The sequence below is a fragment of the Panthera uncia genome (assembly GCF_023721935.1).
Source record: "Panthera uncia isolate 11264 chromosome C1 unlocalized genomic scaffold, Puncia_PCG_1.0 HiC_scaffold_3, whole genome shotgun sequence".
Lineage (NCBI taxonomy): Eukaryota > Metazoa > Chordata > Mammalia > Carnivora > Felidae > Panthera > Panthera uncia.
The window spans coordinates 42,699,605-42,714,333 of NW_026057584.1; the positions used below are offsets into that span (position 1 = coordinate 42,699,605).

General features: G+C 40.9%; 1 long non-coding RNA gene across 1 annotated transcript in view; it reads left to right on the forward strand.

Annotated features, from left to right (window-relative positions):
• The window catches only part of LOC125911367 (uncharacterized), a 41,882-nt gene extending 32,510 nt beyond the window's left edge, over positions 1–9,372 (forward strand). The window contains exon 3 of the long non-coding RNA XR_007454324.1: positions 9,247–9,372. This is a non-coding gene — a long non-coding RNA (uncharacterized LOC125911367). The remainder of the gene's footprint in view (positions 1–9,246) is intronic.
• Positions 9,373–14,729: the final 5,357 nt, after the last annotated feature.

A 14,729-nucleotide genomic window follows, 5' to 3' on the forward strand; every position in this document is an offset into this window, starting at 1 on the left:
CCAGGCACTCCAGATTGCTTGCCTTTTTAATTATAGTTATCTTTTTTTCCTCCAAGTTTTATTATAATATAATTTTCACACATAATATTCATTTTATGTATGTATGTATGTATGTATGTGTTTATTTATTTATTTTTAATCCATCCCTTTTAAATGTGAAGTTTGAAAAATTTTGGCTAGGATTATAGTCACGTTACCATCACCATAATCAAGATGGAGAACATTTCCGTCACTCTTATTATCTTCTATTTTAACATAGAAATATTTACATTTTTGATGCAATCATATATGACTTATTTCCCATTATTTCTCTATTTTTAAAATACTTCACCAGTTAATTCTTCCAGATGAACTCTAGAATTACTCTACAAAGTATCAGAACGAGTGCCATTGCCTTCTTACACAAACATATAATAAATTTAGAGTCTTAGCTGTTGAGTTGGACACAGTAACATACGAATCCCAGTCAAGGGGTGCCCGGTGGCTCAGTCAGTTGAGCGTCCCACTTCAGCTCAGGTCATGATCTCATGGTCCATGGGTTCAAGCCCCACATCAGGCCCTGTGCTGACAGCTCAGAGCCTGGAGCTGCTTTGGATTCTGTGTCTCCCTCGTTCTCTGCACCTTCCCTGCTCTCTCTCTGTCTTTCTCTCAAAAATAAATAAACATTAAAAAAAGAAGAATCCCAGTCACTTACCTGCTGGATGATGTTAGGCAAGCCACTAGCCTCTGTGGTATCAATTCCTTCTTCTGGAACATGGTTATAATAATGGTGCCTATGGTGCTGTTTGCCGGGCACTATTCTTAGCAGTTTATTGCGGTGCCTTATCAAATCCTACAACAGTTCTGTGGGGCACATATTGGTCCTCTCCTAATTTTGTAAACTGAAGCGCAGAGAAGTTAAGTAAACTGAGTCCGGCTCGACAGCCACACTCGTGCTGGCTACTGCAGTGCTCTGCTTCGTAGATAAGGAGGTGACTCAGGGGGAGATGAAGCACAGCACCTGGCATGAGCGACACAGAAATGCTAACCTTTATTATCATTATTCATCTTCTTTATATACTCGATACAGTTACATAATTGTCTTCATCTAGGTCATGCACGTTTCTTGTTAAGGCTACTCATAAATATTTTATGCCCGTTCATACTTTTGTGCAGGAGATGTCTCCTTCTCCCATATGTTGTCTCACTGGCTATTCTGGATTGTAGTGAAAGCTGTCGAGTCCTTTCTACTGCGTAGCTAACAGAACCCTAGCAGCACATCAGCACCATTTAAAATACACCTCCCCAAAGTAATCTTCATTATGTTTAGTGCTCCTTTAATACCAAATGAAGTTAGTAGATAGGTAATGAAAAAAACTAGGGATTAGAAATAAAATATTAGATGCTTTCTCCTTTTGTTAAAGAGAAGAAAGAGGGGAAAACAGAAATAATACACTCCGCTGAGAATAGTACACAAGAAACCATAGCACATTACCGCCCCCCCGCTCCAAAAAAAAAGCCCACTTCATTCTCAAGCTCATTTTTAATGTAATACTTAGAAACAGTATTTACAGTTTAAATTGACTAAGTGAATTTTTTTCAGTTTTATTGAGATATAATTGACATACAGCCCTGTGTAAGTTTAAGGTGTACAGCATAATGATAGTAAATTGTTTGTTTGTTTATTCTACCACAGAAGAAGCAAAAAGTGTTTTAAAATAGCAAAAGACATGGTATTAGCAAAGAAACAACTGCGAACAGCAAAAAAAAAAAAAAAAAAAAACCACACAGCTTTCAGCAGGTTCTCCCAAAGAACAAGTGTCCTAATTGAATACCACTAGACTAGAAAGAATAATTATTAGCAATGTCACCTGATGCCAGTGCTATTCTAACACCTCCACCTCGCACTTGTAACACCTCATAACCCAGTGTTGGCAACGGCTAACCCTTTTCCGGCGGCAGAAACCCTGCTGGACCCTCCCCCTCTAGAAAAGATCTCTCACATTCCACCTCCTCCACCACAGGAGCAACAGATTAAAACACAGCAGCCTGATAATAAATTGTTTAAGTTCTTCTCACCACTTGGAGGGTTCTGAGAAGAGCAGACACTTCCTCCTATCCAGATATTGGTGTTTTAGTGTTCTTGTTAACCCAATAAAAAAAAGGAGGGGGCTATTTCTTCTGAAAAATTGCTTTCTCTTGAATATAATAGCCAAGCACTGTACTTGTTGGGGGTGTGGGGGCGGTGAAAATTTCCTCTTGGGCAAAATATTCAAAGGTTTTGACCTTTGTATAGTAAATATATTTAAAAGTGACTATGTGACTATGTCAGCTCTCCTAAGAACATTCTAGTACCAGCGAAGGTATGCCTGTGTCAATGTAACACGACTGATCTGCTATCCGTCAGGAGGCCAATGGGAAAGGATGCTACAAAGAAGAACAAAAAAAAATATTAACCAAAGGACTTTTTGCAAAAGGTGTGAGCAGGCAGAAGAACTTCACAAAGATGATTTATTTGATCATAATTGGGAAATTCAGGAGTGCCAGTGGCTTCATAGGTAGCAGGATCCAGGGGCTCAAACAATTGCAAATCTCTCAGGATGAGCAAACATAAGAACTCTGGCACCTTCAGTCTCCTCACTTATTTTTCCCAAAGGTAGAAGAAGAGACCTGGGTCTGTGGCTCCAAGGGGACGAGTGGGGATTAAAATCTAGCAGACATTCATGTCACCAAACCATGAGCCATGGCCTGCGGAATTGGGAAAAGGATCTGGCACGTGGGCATGTGGGCATGTGGGTTCGGCTCTTCCGGTGCCCTCCATGCTGTCTGGTCAGATCTTCTGTCTTCCCAGTCTGCTCTCTTACACTGTGCTAAGCAGTCTGCAGTGGAGAGCAAAGTCTAAAAGATTCCAGCCATGCCAGTGAATGGTTGTAAATCAAAGTAACAAAGGAGTAGAGTGTTAGAAAGTTCTTTTGGGCAGCAACCCAAAGACAAGGGCTCAGTCAGTTTCTCAGTAATGAAACTAGTTCATCTCCATTTACCTGACCTCTGCATCTGCAACTATTTCAAAACTTATTCTGAATTGACAAAGAGGGGTATTATATTTTGGACCCCTAAAAATTCCATCAGCCGTGTTATCAGGATTTTCTCTCTCTCCATCTCTCAACAGTGGTTTCCTCTCTCCGTTTCATTCTTAAGCAGATTTTCCTCATTCTGGAGGAAAGATGGCAAAGTTCAAGGTTTACACTGCTCTTTCATGTCACAATTTCTGTGAAAAGAAAGTAACTCTTTCACGATAATTCTAGCAAAGAACACAGGGAAATGTTTCATTGGTTCAGCTTGGGTCATGTGTCTAGATAGGACTGGAGCACCCTGATTGGCCAGACCTGGGTAACTGGACTACTGCAGTTTCTGGGGCATGGGTAAGTCTCACCTAAACCATACAGGACAAGAATGGGGAAAGAGACTATACTCATGTGCAGACTGAGCAAACAGTAACTGATTTGTTCTCAGTAGATTGCTAAGGAATTTGAAATGCTTTAAAAATTATTTTTCTTATCATTACTGGTTGCATTATTATTGGCTATACATTGGAACCACCCGGAGAGCACATAATCCCCGACCAATTAAATTTCTTGGAGTTTCTTGGGGTTAGGACCCTCACATCAGCATTTTTGTAGCACTCCAGGTCCTGCTGATGTGCAGCCAAGGTTGACAAACATAGCATATGTAGAGCATTAGTTCTTAGTCTGGGGCCAGGCAAGGAAGGCATTGATCTTGTTCTGGAGCTAGCTTTAACGTGTTATTCATACGAGGCCTGGGAGTGGAGGGAGATTCTGGGAAGATGGAACTGACAGTGACCTCGCTTTTGAATCTTTCTGTGTTTCTACATAGAGACAGAACAACTAAATAGAAAAACCAAACGCCCATGAATAACGTATGCAGCCAAACAAGGCACAACATGTTCCCACAGACCACAAAGTAAAAACAGGTGACGGCAAACCACAGACACTGTGAGAAAAGGTACGGAGAAGAAGCACCTGGGGGTCTTAAAGACTGCGACAAAGAGACCCACAAAATAGGGAATTTGAGGACACAGCTCCCTTCCAGGACAGGGTCCCACCCAGGGGAAAAACTCCTGGAAGTGGAATCGAATTGAACCGAATGGGGTCAATAAAAAAGTGAAGGAAAGAGAAGTTCCCACAAAAGTGGGGGAGAGGTAGAGTCAAGAACTCTTCCAAACAAAATAGTCAACTCCAACACATGGAAGGCAAAACACTAAATAAAATAAAAAAAAAAAAAAAAAAGCCAATTATCTTTAGTGGTAGAACTTCTGAAATTTTGCACTTCAGCTTCATACTTTTCTTATTATTTAATACTTTTTTTCTGTGAACATGAGTTGCTAGAATAGCAAGCATGTATTTTCTATGCATATATGTTACCAAAGCCATATATGTATATATGTATTTATGATGTGTTATGTATCATGTGTATATTATGTATACTAATAGGTATATTAATTTATATAATTTATATATATTAATTTATATATATTAACCTTATTAATTTACAAATATATATAAAAATTAATATGGAAGAACAGCACTCTAAAATATGGGCACCTGGACTACTTTATACATCCCAAAGGCATGCAGGGGGATCCACCTGGAGATCACCAAAGTGAAACCCAGTGTCTGGTATACCTTGTGAGCCCAAAAAGTCATCAAGAAGGAAAGTAGGAAAGTCCACAATTGACTGCATGAAGACAAGTCTCCAGTGTCATTACTTTCCACTGCACACATGGTATTGTTTAGACATTATGGAGGTAATAAATGCTAACTGAATGAATGAGTCTAAAATATGAATGAATATCGAGTGTAAGAAAACTTTAATGAAACCTAAAAAAATCAATAAGAATCCTAAACATTTAAGGAAAATGAAAACACTAGAATGAAAAGTATTTACAAATTTGAGTTGTAGAATACTCCACCATTGGGCTCAACTCAGTTTTAATTAGAGTTGCCTGAATAAATAACTCTAATATCATGTGTTAGTCTTGCCCCTCCTGGGACAACATACGAGACTTCATGAGTGTGCATAATTTCTCACCATTGTCTATATATTAGCCATGATTCCAGCCTCCTCTCTCGCATAAAGCAATAAATTCAAATGCTGGCGAGAGATTCTCAAGTCCCTTTTATTTAAAAAACTAGGGAAAACCTTGGAAAAATTCAACACAACTGTCATCAATAACTATAGTAGTTAGGGCTCTGGCATTGGAACAGACTTATAAATGACTGATAATCCAACCATTGCCTCAATCTATGTCCCCTGGTAAATGACCTTATGTCTCTAAGCCTCATTTTCTCCATCTTTAAAACGGGTTTAATAATTGTGTGCTTGCTGTTGATAACAAAGTGAACGCACAAATATAAAGCATTTAGTGCAATCCCCAAATGTTGACTCATAATAATAATAATAATAATAATAATAATAATAATTTCCAGTGGCAATCTCAATATGAACAGCAAAACAGTAGGAGGAAGGGAAAAATGCCTCTGGAAACCAATGACTCTAAATAGTCTGTTTCATTCTTTTTTTATTTACTTTTTTAGTAGGCTCCACACCCAACATGGGGCTTGAACTCACAACTCCGAGATCAAGAGTCATACACTCTACCAACTGAGGCAGCCAGACACCCCTAGTCTGTTTCTCTAGTGAAATTCTGATTCTTTATATATTTCCCTCATACAGGTTGATAAATCACTTATCAATTATCAAAAATTATGAGTACCTACTGTGTATAAGGTACATGCACATTTGATGGTAATTACAAAATGTAGTATTAGGTTTCCTACCACCTAATTTAGCTTTTATTTGCATATTATTTAAATTTCAAGGTACCCCGCAAACGGAGGATAATTTAAAACCCAAGTAACACCCTGATGGGCAGAGGGCTGTGGAGACAGCACATCTTCTGCTTCTGAGCCTTGGCAGGCCACGGGCGGGCAAATGGGGAACCAGGCTGAGCTCACAGCTATGTAGCTTGGAGCTGCTCTCCCACTTCCAAGGGGTGGGAAGCCTGTGGGGCCACAGATTCACCAGCTGATTCACCTGTGGGGCAGAAAAGGCCTGGGTTCATCTTAACACTTGTGTGCTGAATTGTCCAGGCCCCGGAAACTTGAGAAAACAAGCCACCCTCAATTTCAGTCCCTGGAGTCAGAGGAGTATGGCAACCAGCTGTCTTCCTGAACATAGTCGCAAATGACTTATTTTGAGTTCTTTCTCACCGAAGCAACTACATCGACTGGTGGGCTTAGCATTTGTGTAGACAAAGGCTTAGAACCTGTTTTGTGTGGTACAATTTTAGTGTCTGTGATCTTTCCAGTCATTTTTGTCTACAAGCTGTTGGCCCTGAGAATTATTTACATTTTAATTACAAGTGCTCAACCCCCCGTAGAAGGAGAGTCAGGCAGCTTATTTACTTCCTACTGGCAGGCTTCTGAGGAAACCGCTTAGCCAGGCTTGCTGAGCCACTGAACCAAAATAAAGTAACTTGCAGAAGAGCCACACCACGTCCTTATTCACCAGCTTTGCTTCTCCTCTGCCGGGGCTTCTCACGGGGACCAAAACAGAAATGAGCTGCTGTGTGCAGCAATCAAAACACGGCCTCATTTTTCACCCTCCCTTTTCTCTGGATGAAGCAAACTTCTAACAGAGTCCATTTGCATGTATGTATGACACTCGTTTACTGAACAGAGCAAGTGAGTGAGTTGGTTCTCTGTGTGCCTTTTCAGATAAGCTTATCCCTTTAGTCATTTAACCTTTTCTTTGTTTACAAAGAAATGTTTAAAAATATTAATCAGCCTCATCCCCCCTCTAAAGCAGAATACACTAAGCAGAAAGCAAGCTTCCCTTGATGGCACGTGGTCGGCATTTTGGATTAGTCATTGAGATGTACTCTACCCACAAGAGCCGGGAGGTGGGCGGACTTGTTCGCCCCAACATTAATCCCACACTGCTACATCCTGGGTTCTGGTTTCTACCTTTATGCTTCCTTCCCTGTCAGGCTGCCTGCTTCTAACAGCCCCTTTCTCCACTTCGAACGTGCTATTTCTAATCTGCCACGAACTGGGAAATCAGATAAGCCTGTTTCCTAGAACTGGGAAATCAGATAAGCCTGTTTCCTAGAACCAAATGCCTGACATAATGTTCTATGAACAGAGTGCATAAAATTCAGTGCATACTTGGCTATCAGTTAGGATGCTTTGGGCTGCAAATAATTGAAAACCCCGACCCATCATGGCCTAACCAACAAGCCAATGCATTGTGTCATAGAACAAAGAGGCTCCAAAAAGGATAGAGTCCAGCACAGCACTTCGGGCCCCATTTTACTTCTGGATAATTCTACCAGACCCCTGTCTTCCACACTTGGCTTCATCCTCCAGGTGGCAATGTGGCTGCAGTGGTTCCAGAGGCACATCCCAGACACAGCAATGTTCCAAGGAAGAAGAGAGAACATTTCCTTCTGTGTCTCCTTTAGGGGAAGGAAACCTTTTCCAGAGCTACTCCAGCTCCCTCAGCCAACTTCCCCCTCAGGGCCCAGAATTGCCCTTGCTCAAATCAACCACTGACTTTGGGGCTACAACTTCGGGGACTGACTTGGGCTAACTAGCATCTACCCTGGGCCACGTTGGAATTCTCTTAGGAACAAGAAGAGGAAAAACTAGACATTGGGAAGAGAACCAACAGTGTATGCTAAAAATTGAAGTTGTTTGTCTGCTTATGGTTTTCAAATAATTTTTGTAGATTTGTAAATGTTTCTATAATTAGTTCAGATTTGGAGCAGATTACTTTTAGAAAAGTGAGGCATTGTTTGAGTTAAAAATCAAATGATATTTAGTGAACAACTAACTTTCAGGCTACATGTACCCATAAATGGAGATGAAGCTTGGTGGTTGCTTCTCTGTGAATATTTTACACTTGAATGACTCCACCTAGAGTAAAAAGACTACACAGTTTATTACAAGGAAATGTTCAGAGGAAGGAGCCATAAAGGTGGCTGGCATGTGATGAAGGCCAGATATCCTTCAAATGACTGCTGGTAAATAAGTGACAGGAAGATCCTGGGAGCCACTATTATCTTCATGGAGCACCTTAAGAAGGAGGTCTTGAGACCTAGGCCACTCCTTAGGGTGTAAGCAGTCATGGATAAATTAGGCAAACTTATTAATATATTTTGTTTCTTTCTTGAAGCTCTGGAAAGCATCTCCCTGTGCAAGGAGCTCAGTTGGGCATTTCTTCAATTAACATAATATGTAGAACTGTTTTTTTTTGTTTTTTTTTTAATGTTTATTTATGTTTTGCGACAGAGAGAGACAGAGCATGAACGGGGGAGGGTCAGAGAGAGGGAGACACAGAATCTGAAACAGGCTCCAGGCTCTGAGCTGTCAGCACAGAGCCCGACACGGGGCTTGAACTCACGGACCGCAAGATCATGACCTGAGCCGAAGTCGGACGCTTAACCGACTGAGCCACCCAGGCGCCCCTAGAACTGTTCTTATAGGTCGACTAAAGGACCCCTCTCATTTTATAGAGTTCAAGCTTCCAGAAGACATCAGCTTTTCCAAGTGGTCCCTGATTCTCCTCCCCACCACCTCCAAGTGGGATTTGATGTTTCTTCCCTTTGCTCCTTGAGCACTTTATGCACACTTCCAACACCATACTTACCACACTGCATTACAACCTTTGATTTTTGTCTTTTTCCCGAAGTTCTAAGGATCTTGATAAAGGACCAAGTTCTACTTATTCTTGTGTCCATAGGGTCCTGGCGCTTAATGATTGAAGAAGAATGGATGAATAGATGGGTCGAGAAACTAAGCAGCAAAGCAACCAATTTGTCCCATCCTACTCAGGAAGTTAGGTGCATAGTTAGGATAGAACCCTAGACTCCAGGACTATTTTCCAATCCACAGACCCGCTAGGTCTACGCAGATGGGTTTTTTGTTGCTGTTGTTGGGAATTCTGTTTTTAAATAGCTCTAAAACTATGTCGGGGCAGGTAGAATGTTGTGACACTAGAAACAAAAGGACTCTGAAAGCACAGCATCAGGATGTGCAGGGTTTTAAGGATAGCGACATGGCTCAAAAAGACTTATTATGGAAAACAAAAAGACTTTAAATTATCTTCTCCAAGTTACCTTTGCTTACCAGCCATTTAAGAAACTAAACTCTAAGCCTATCCTTACCCCTATTCTCATCCCAATAGATACAAAAGGCAAGAAGCTGTGAACATGGGGATTGCATCCACTAGAAGCCTCCATCATTTCAGCTTTGTGACAACTTCCCTGGAAACTGAACATCTTGAAGAATGAAGTTTTTTTATTGCAAAGTTTTAGTGTTACTTCGGATTTTAATGAGATCAAAGCACTCTCTTTTCTTGCCCTAGAACCAGATAGAAAGTCTTAGTTACATCCAGAGTGGCCTCAAGGCTCATAATGGACTAAATGGTTACCTAAAGTAATGGAAAAGGGGAATAGCTTATTCTCGTTTTGGTTTCTATTTGGCCAAACTTCCACCAGAGCCACATTCCTCACTGCAGAATGGAGCTCTTGCTTATCTCTGAAATATTAGAACAAGCCATTCTTTTGAATGGTGGGCATCTTCCGGAAGGTAGACTGCACTGGCTTCAGAACTGATAAAACCACCCTCTTTGCCTCACAGTCCAGCATATCAAGCATATCAAGCCCTGACTGGAAATGCAGTTCACAAACTGCAGCAGATAATTTGACTGAAAACAATCTGGCCAAATGAAATCTCGCCAAACACAATTTGACCAAATATAAAGTGTTTATAGGTATTTAGTTTAAAAGTAATTTGGTCAGTAGGAAAATTGGTAAAATAATACTTTTATGACAATGAGTAACCACAATGACTGCTTCTTTTAGCGCTGGTGATTTTGGAATGTATATGGTGAGCTGACCTTGTAGCTCACTGTGCATCGTAAGCATTTTTGTCTGATTGTTATAACTGGTTCCTTTTTTTAAAAGGTTTATTTATTTCGAGAGAGAGAATGAGAGAGAGGGCATGAGCAGGGGAGGGGCATAGAGAGAGGGAGAGAGAGAATCCTAAGCAGGCCCCACACTGTTGGCACAGAGCCCGACATAGGGCTCGATCTCATGAGATCATGATCATGAGATGATTACCTGAGCTGAAATCAAGAGTCACTTAAACTAACTGTGCCACTCAAGTGCCCCTCCTTTCTTTCTTTCTTTCTTTCTTTCTTTCTTTCTTTCTTTCTTTCTTTCCTTCCTTTTTTTAAAGCAAATTACTTATGTTCTTTGCTTCTTACAATACCAAAAAGTTGGGGGAAAAGAATTGTTCAACAGCAACAGAATGATCTAAATGGCCAACAAAAGTAGATGAGTTAAAACAACTAAATATCCATTAATAAAAGAATTCATTAAGACAGAATTTTCACATATTTCCTTCCATGCTTTACTTTATTATTTAAGTTCTTTTGTTAATTTTCTCTTGGCATGAAAGCAATGTTACTCAACACACACACAAATTAGAAAATATGGACATGCAAAAAAGGACTCATAAATTAACCTGTTCAGTTGAAACTTTGAAACCTTGAATTATTTCCTTCCAGGACACACACACACACACACACACACACACACACACACAGTGATGAAACCAATCCGAAAATTGGTCCAAGGAGACATGCCGTAGGGTTTTTACACAATTACTATAGTTGAGCTGTGCCAAGGTGAAAAAGCAATGTGATTGTTAAAAGAATCACATTATCATCTATAAAAATATACTAGTTAAAAAAAAAAGAAGTAAAAAGCTTCCCATACTTAGGTCTAATGGAAATTTTGCTGTGGGCTTTTTCAAAGTGAGGATAAAGTGATGTAGGGGTTAACATTACCAACAACACCCTAACTCTAAATAAAACAATATCCCGTAGAAGCAGGACTAGGATCTGAGTTGGTAGAGAGGGCAAAGCAGTAAGATTTCCTTAATAGTCATCTGAGATATTGGATATCTAATTTAAAGATTTTTTTTCTTCAAAAGAAAAAAAAACTCTAATTGTGGAGATGGGTGAAGAATGCTTCAGGAAATACTAGCATACCTGCCTTGTCAGAAGCTTTACAAATATATACGAGGAAAGACAAGCAGACGTGAGATGTACAGGTCAAGATTGCAGAGCTATTAGCCAAGGCAGATGAGTTTTAAGAATAGGGCAGCACAGTGTTCCCTTAACGAACGTGCCATACTCCATGCTGCCGAATGCCCCCTGCACTGCCTTTTTGTTGGCTTCTTAGTTTAGTCTGTTAAAACATGGAGGAGAGGCCCCGCCCAACCTGAGCAAAATCAAAAAGTAGTGTAAGCTGTGTCTCCTGTTTGCACCCTCCTTGTAACTCTGCCCTCCCCCAACTTAAAAGAATGTTGCACCTGGACTGAAAGAAAGGCATGGAAGCATTCAGTCCTGCATTCCTGAGGTCCAGCCTTGGTACAGGGAGTCAGGACACAATCCTGAAGACTGAAGGCACCGGAAAATGTGGAGTCCGGGAGCGGAGGTAAACCCTCAGGGTTTATCCAGTGGAGCAGAGGTGGGCTTACATGAGCTCCAACTGGGAAAGAGAAACCTTTCTCTGGTGAGCACACTGTAGAGAGGGGGCCTGTTGGCACTTTAGACTCACAATGTTCTCGTGCCCTTTTGCCCCAGAAGATCTAATCATTGCTGGGTATTTACTTACCCTATAATATAAGGAAGTTTTAAACCAGAATTGGCCCTTAATGAGGCTGTTAGAAGTCTACCCTAGAGTGCATGGATTTGGAGAGGGAGGTTGTATTGTCTAAGGACCTAAGTCTCCTAGTGACGAACGACACTAAGACTTGGGGCCCAGCCAATTCGAGCACAGCCCTCCTAGCCCAGCTAGTTCCCTCCGTCTTCACCCCCTTGTCTTCTCTTTCCCTCTGCCCCAAGATGCTGAGCATGGCCAGGATCCATGCTCACTGTGACTTTTCCTTCCCACGCCCACATCTCCTCACCTCCCGGCCCCTCCCTGCTGCTCACCCCAAGCACGGTATCACAGCCTCCCTATCAGCTGGTCATCACTCAGCCTCCAGAAACTTGATCCTGATTCTTTTGAAAGTGGTTGGGTGCAGCTGCATGGAGGGGAAAAAAGAAGTGAACCAGAGAGCCTCAGCTGTGGGCCTTGCAAGTGAGGAGGGAACAGGAAATCCTACTGTTTGCTGATGACAAATCATGATATCCACTTCCCTTATAATTCAGATTCGCATAGGACGTTGAGGTCTCAAGTGGCTGTTCCAGATTACCCATTTGTTCACTGCCAAAGTCACGATTAGACTCCAGCTCACACAAATATCACCCAATGGATGTGGCTGCCTCCGTCATGCCATGTAGAGACAGAAGGAAAACCATGATCTTTCCAGAAATGCTCACGCTGATAGGAGTTTGGGGAAAATACTGAGAAAGGTTTACACTGAAACTATTTACAGACACTATGAAACTAACAAAAGTCCAGATTGATTTTTTAAGCTTGCCTTGTTCATATAAAATATTAATTAGGGGTATATCCATACGGGGCAAAACATTTCATAAATATCATTCACTAGTGTCAAATATTGACCACATATTCTCATAGTAACAATCTAACAAAGACATGGAACCTCACCCTAGCTCTGCCTGCCTTCCTTCCTGAAATTAGACATTTTTTTGGATAATATCCTTTCTGAAAATATTCCTTCTGTACGCGTCAAGTTGGTAAAGGATTTTGGGGGAAAAATATTGCTTTTCTGTTTTAAAATTGAACCACGACACCTATGCATAGACAACAGTTTTTTGAAATGGAGCTATTTTTAAACAGCACATGCGGTCCATAAGCCATTTCATTAGTTGCCTTCCCTGCCTAAAAAAGGAATCTGATACTAATGAAATGATTTCAGTAATCAGTCCATTTAAACAGATGTTGAGTACCTAAGTGGCGGTTTCCGTATGGGACACAAGGGTGCTGCTGGCTCAGAGCTTGCCATGGAGGAGGCAGGATTAGGTAAGGGCAGAGGGCTGTCACAGGAGACCGAGGTAGAGTAGGGTGAGTGGCGAGGAGTGTATAGAGAGCTACGAGGATCCAAAGGAAGGAGGGAACACAAATATTTGTTGCAAAGAACTTGTGCTACAGTGAGTGAGAGATTCGGGAAAAGCAGCTGTGGAGATAGATGCTTGAGCCTTGAAGGATGGGAGACATTGAAAAGACAAAACAAAACAAAACAAAGCACAAACGAAAAAACAAGCATTCCTGGGCTTTGCTCCAGAGCACGAACATTCAGAAAATGCAAATATTTAAGAGAGTGAATTTTGCAAGATTGTGCAAAATACTCTAATTTAGCTTCTTCTCAAAACACTAATTTTTTCCCCTTTGTGGTGAACTTCTCTAAGTCCCCAGGTCCCAGCCATTTTTGGCAGCCTTCAAATATGAAACCCCAGGGAAACCCACCAGCCCGGAGACCTTTGGCCTTTGTGTCATAGACACTACGCTCCCCCTTCCACCTTCATAGCTCACACTGAATCATCATTTGTGCGTGTACTGAAGAAGGGATTACTTACAACTTAATTCACTGACTTGACAAATATTTATTGAACATCTGCTTGTTCTAGGCATTGCCAGGCACTAGTAATAGAAAGGCAAATACAAGTCATTAGGGAAATGCAAATTAAAACCACACTGAGACATCACCTCACACCTGTTGGGATGGCTAGTATCAAGAAAACAAAAGATAACAACCGTTGGCAAGATGTGGAGAAAAGAGAACCCTTGTGCACTGTTGGTGGGAGTGCAAAATGATGCAGCCACTATGGAAAACAGGCTGGAGTTTCCTTAAAAAAAAAAAAAAAAAAAAAAAAAGCTAGAATTACCATATAATCCAGCAATCCCACTTCTGAGTATTTATCCAAAATCATTGAAATCAGGATCAGAAAGAGATATCCGCCCTCCCATGTTCATTGTAACATTATTCACAACAACCAAAGATATGGAAACAATCTAAATGTCCATGATGCATGAATGAATAAAAAAATGTCATACACATATAATGGACTATTGTTCAGTCTTTAAAAACAAGAAAATTCTGCTATATGTGACAATATGGATAAACTTGGAGGACATAACGCTAAGTGAAATAAGCCAGACACAGATGGACAAATACTGCATGATTCTACTTATATGAGGTGTCTAAAATAGCCACATTTGTAGAAACAGAGAGTAGAATGGTCCTTGCCAGGGTCTGGCGGGAGGGAGGGAGCTGCTGTTCAACGGATTTAAAGTTTCAGTTATATAAGATGAAAGAATTCAAAAATCTGCTGTACAACAACATGCCTGTAGTTAACAATCCTGAATTGTAAACTTAAAAACTTACTGGAAGGGTGGATCTCATGTTAAGTGTTCCTATAGTAAAAAAAAATAAAGTTTATTTTCTCTAAGGGCGAATACACCTTTAAAAAATCAGGTACACACAGAAGAATCAAACGACATGAAAACCAAAAGGTAGCTGGGGCCACAGGGGCAGAGGAACTAGACCACCAGGGCAAAACATTCCTTAGGGGTATTGCTTGAAGCAAATTAAGCCACCCAGGCTATACTCTCAGGCTCATTATTTTCTATACTCCAAATTAGAACAGTGTGTACTTTCTCATTTTCTAGTTTGCCACTTTGAGAGGCA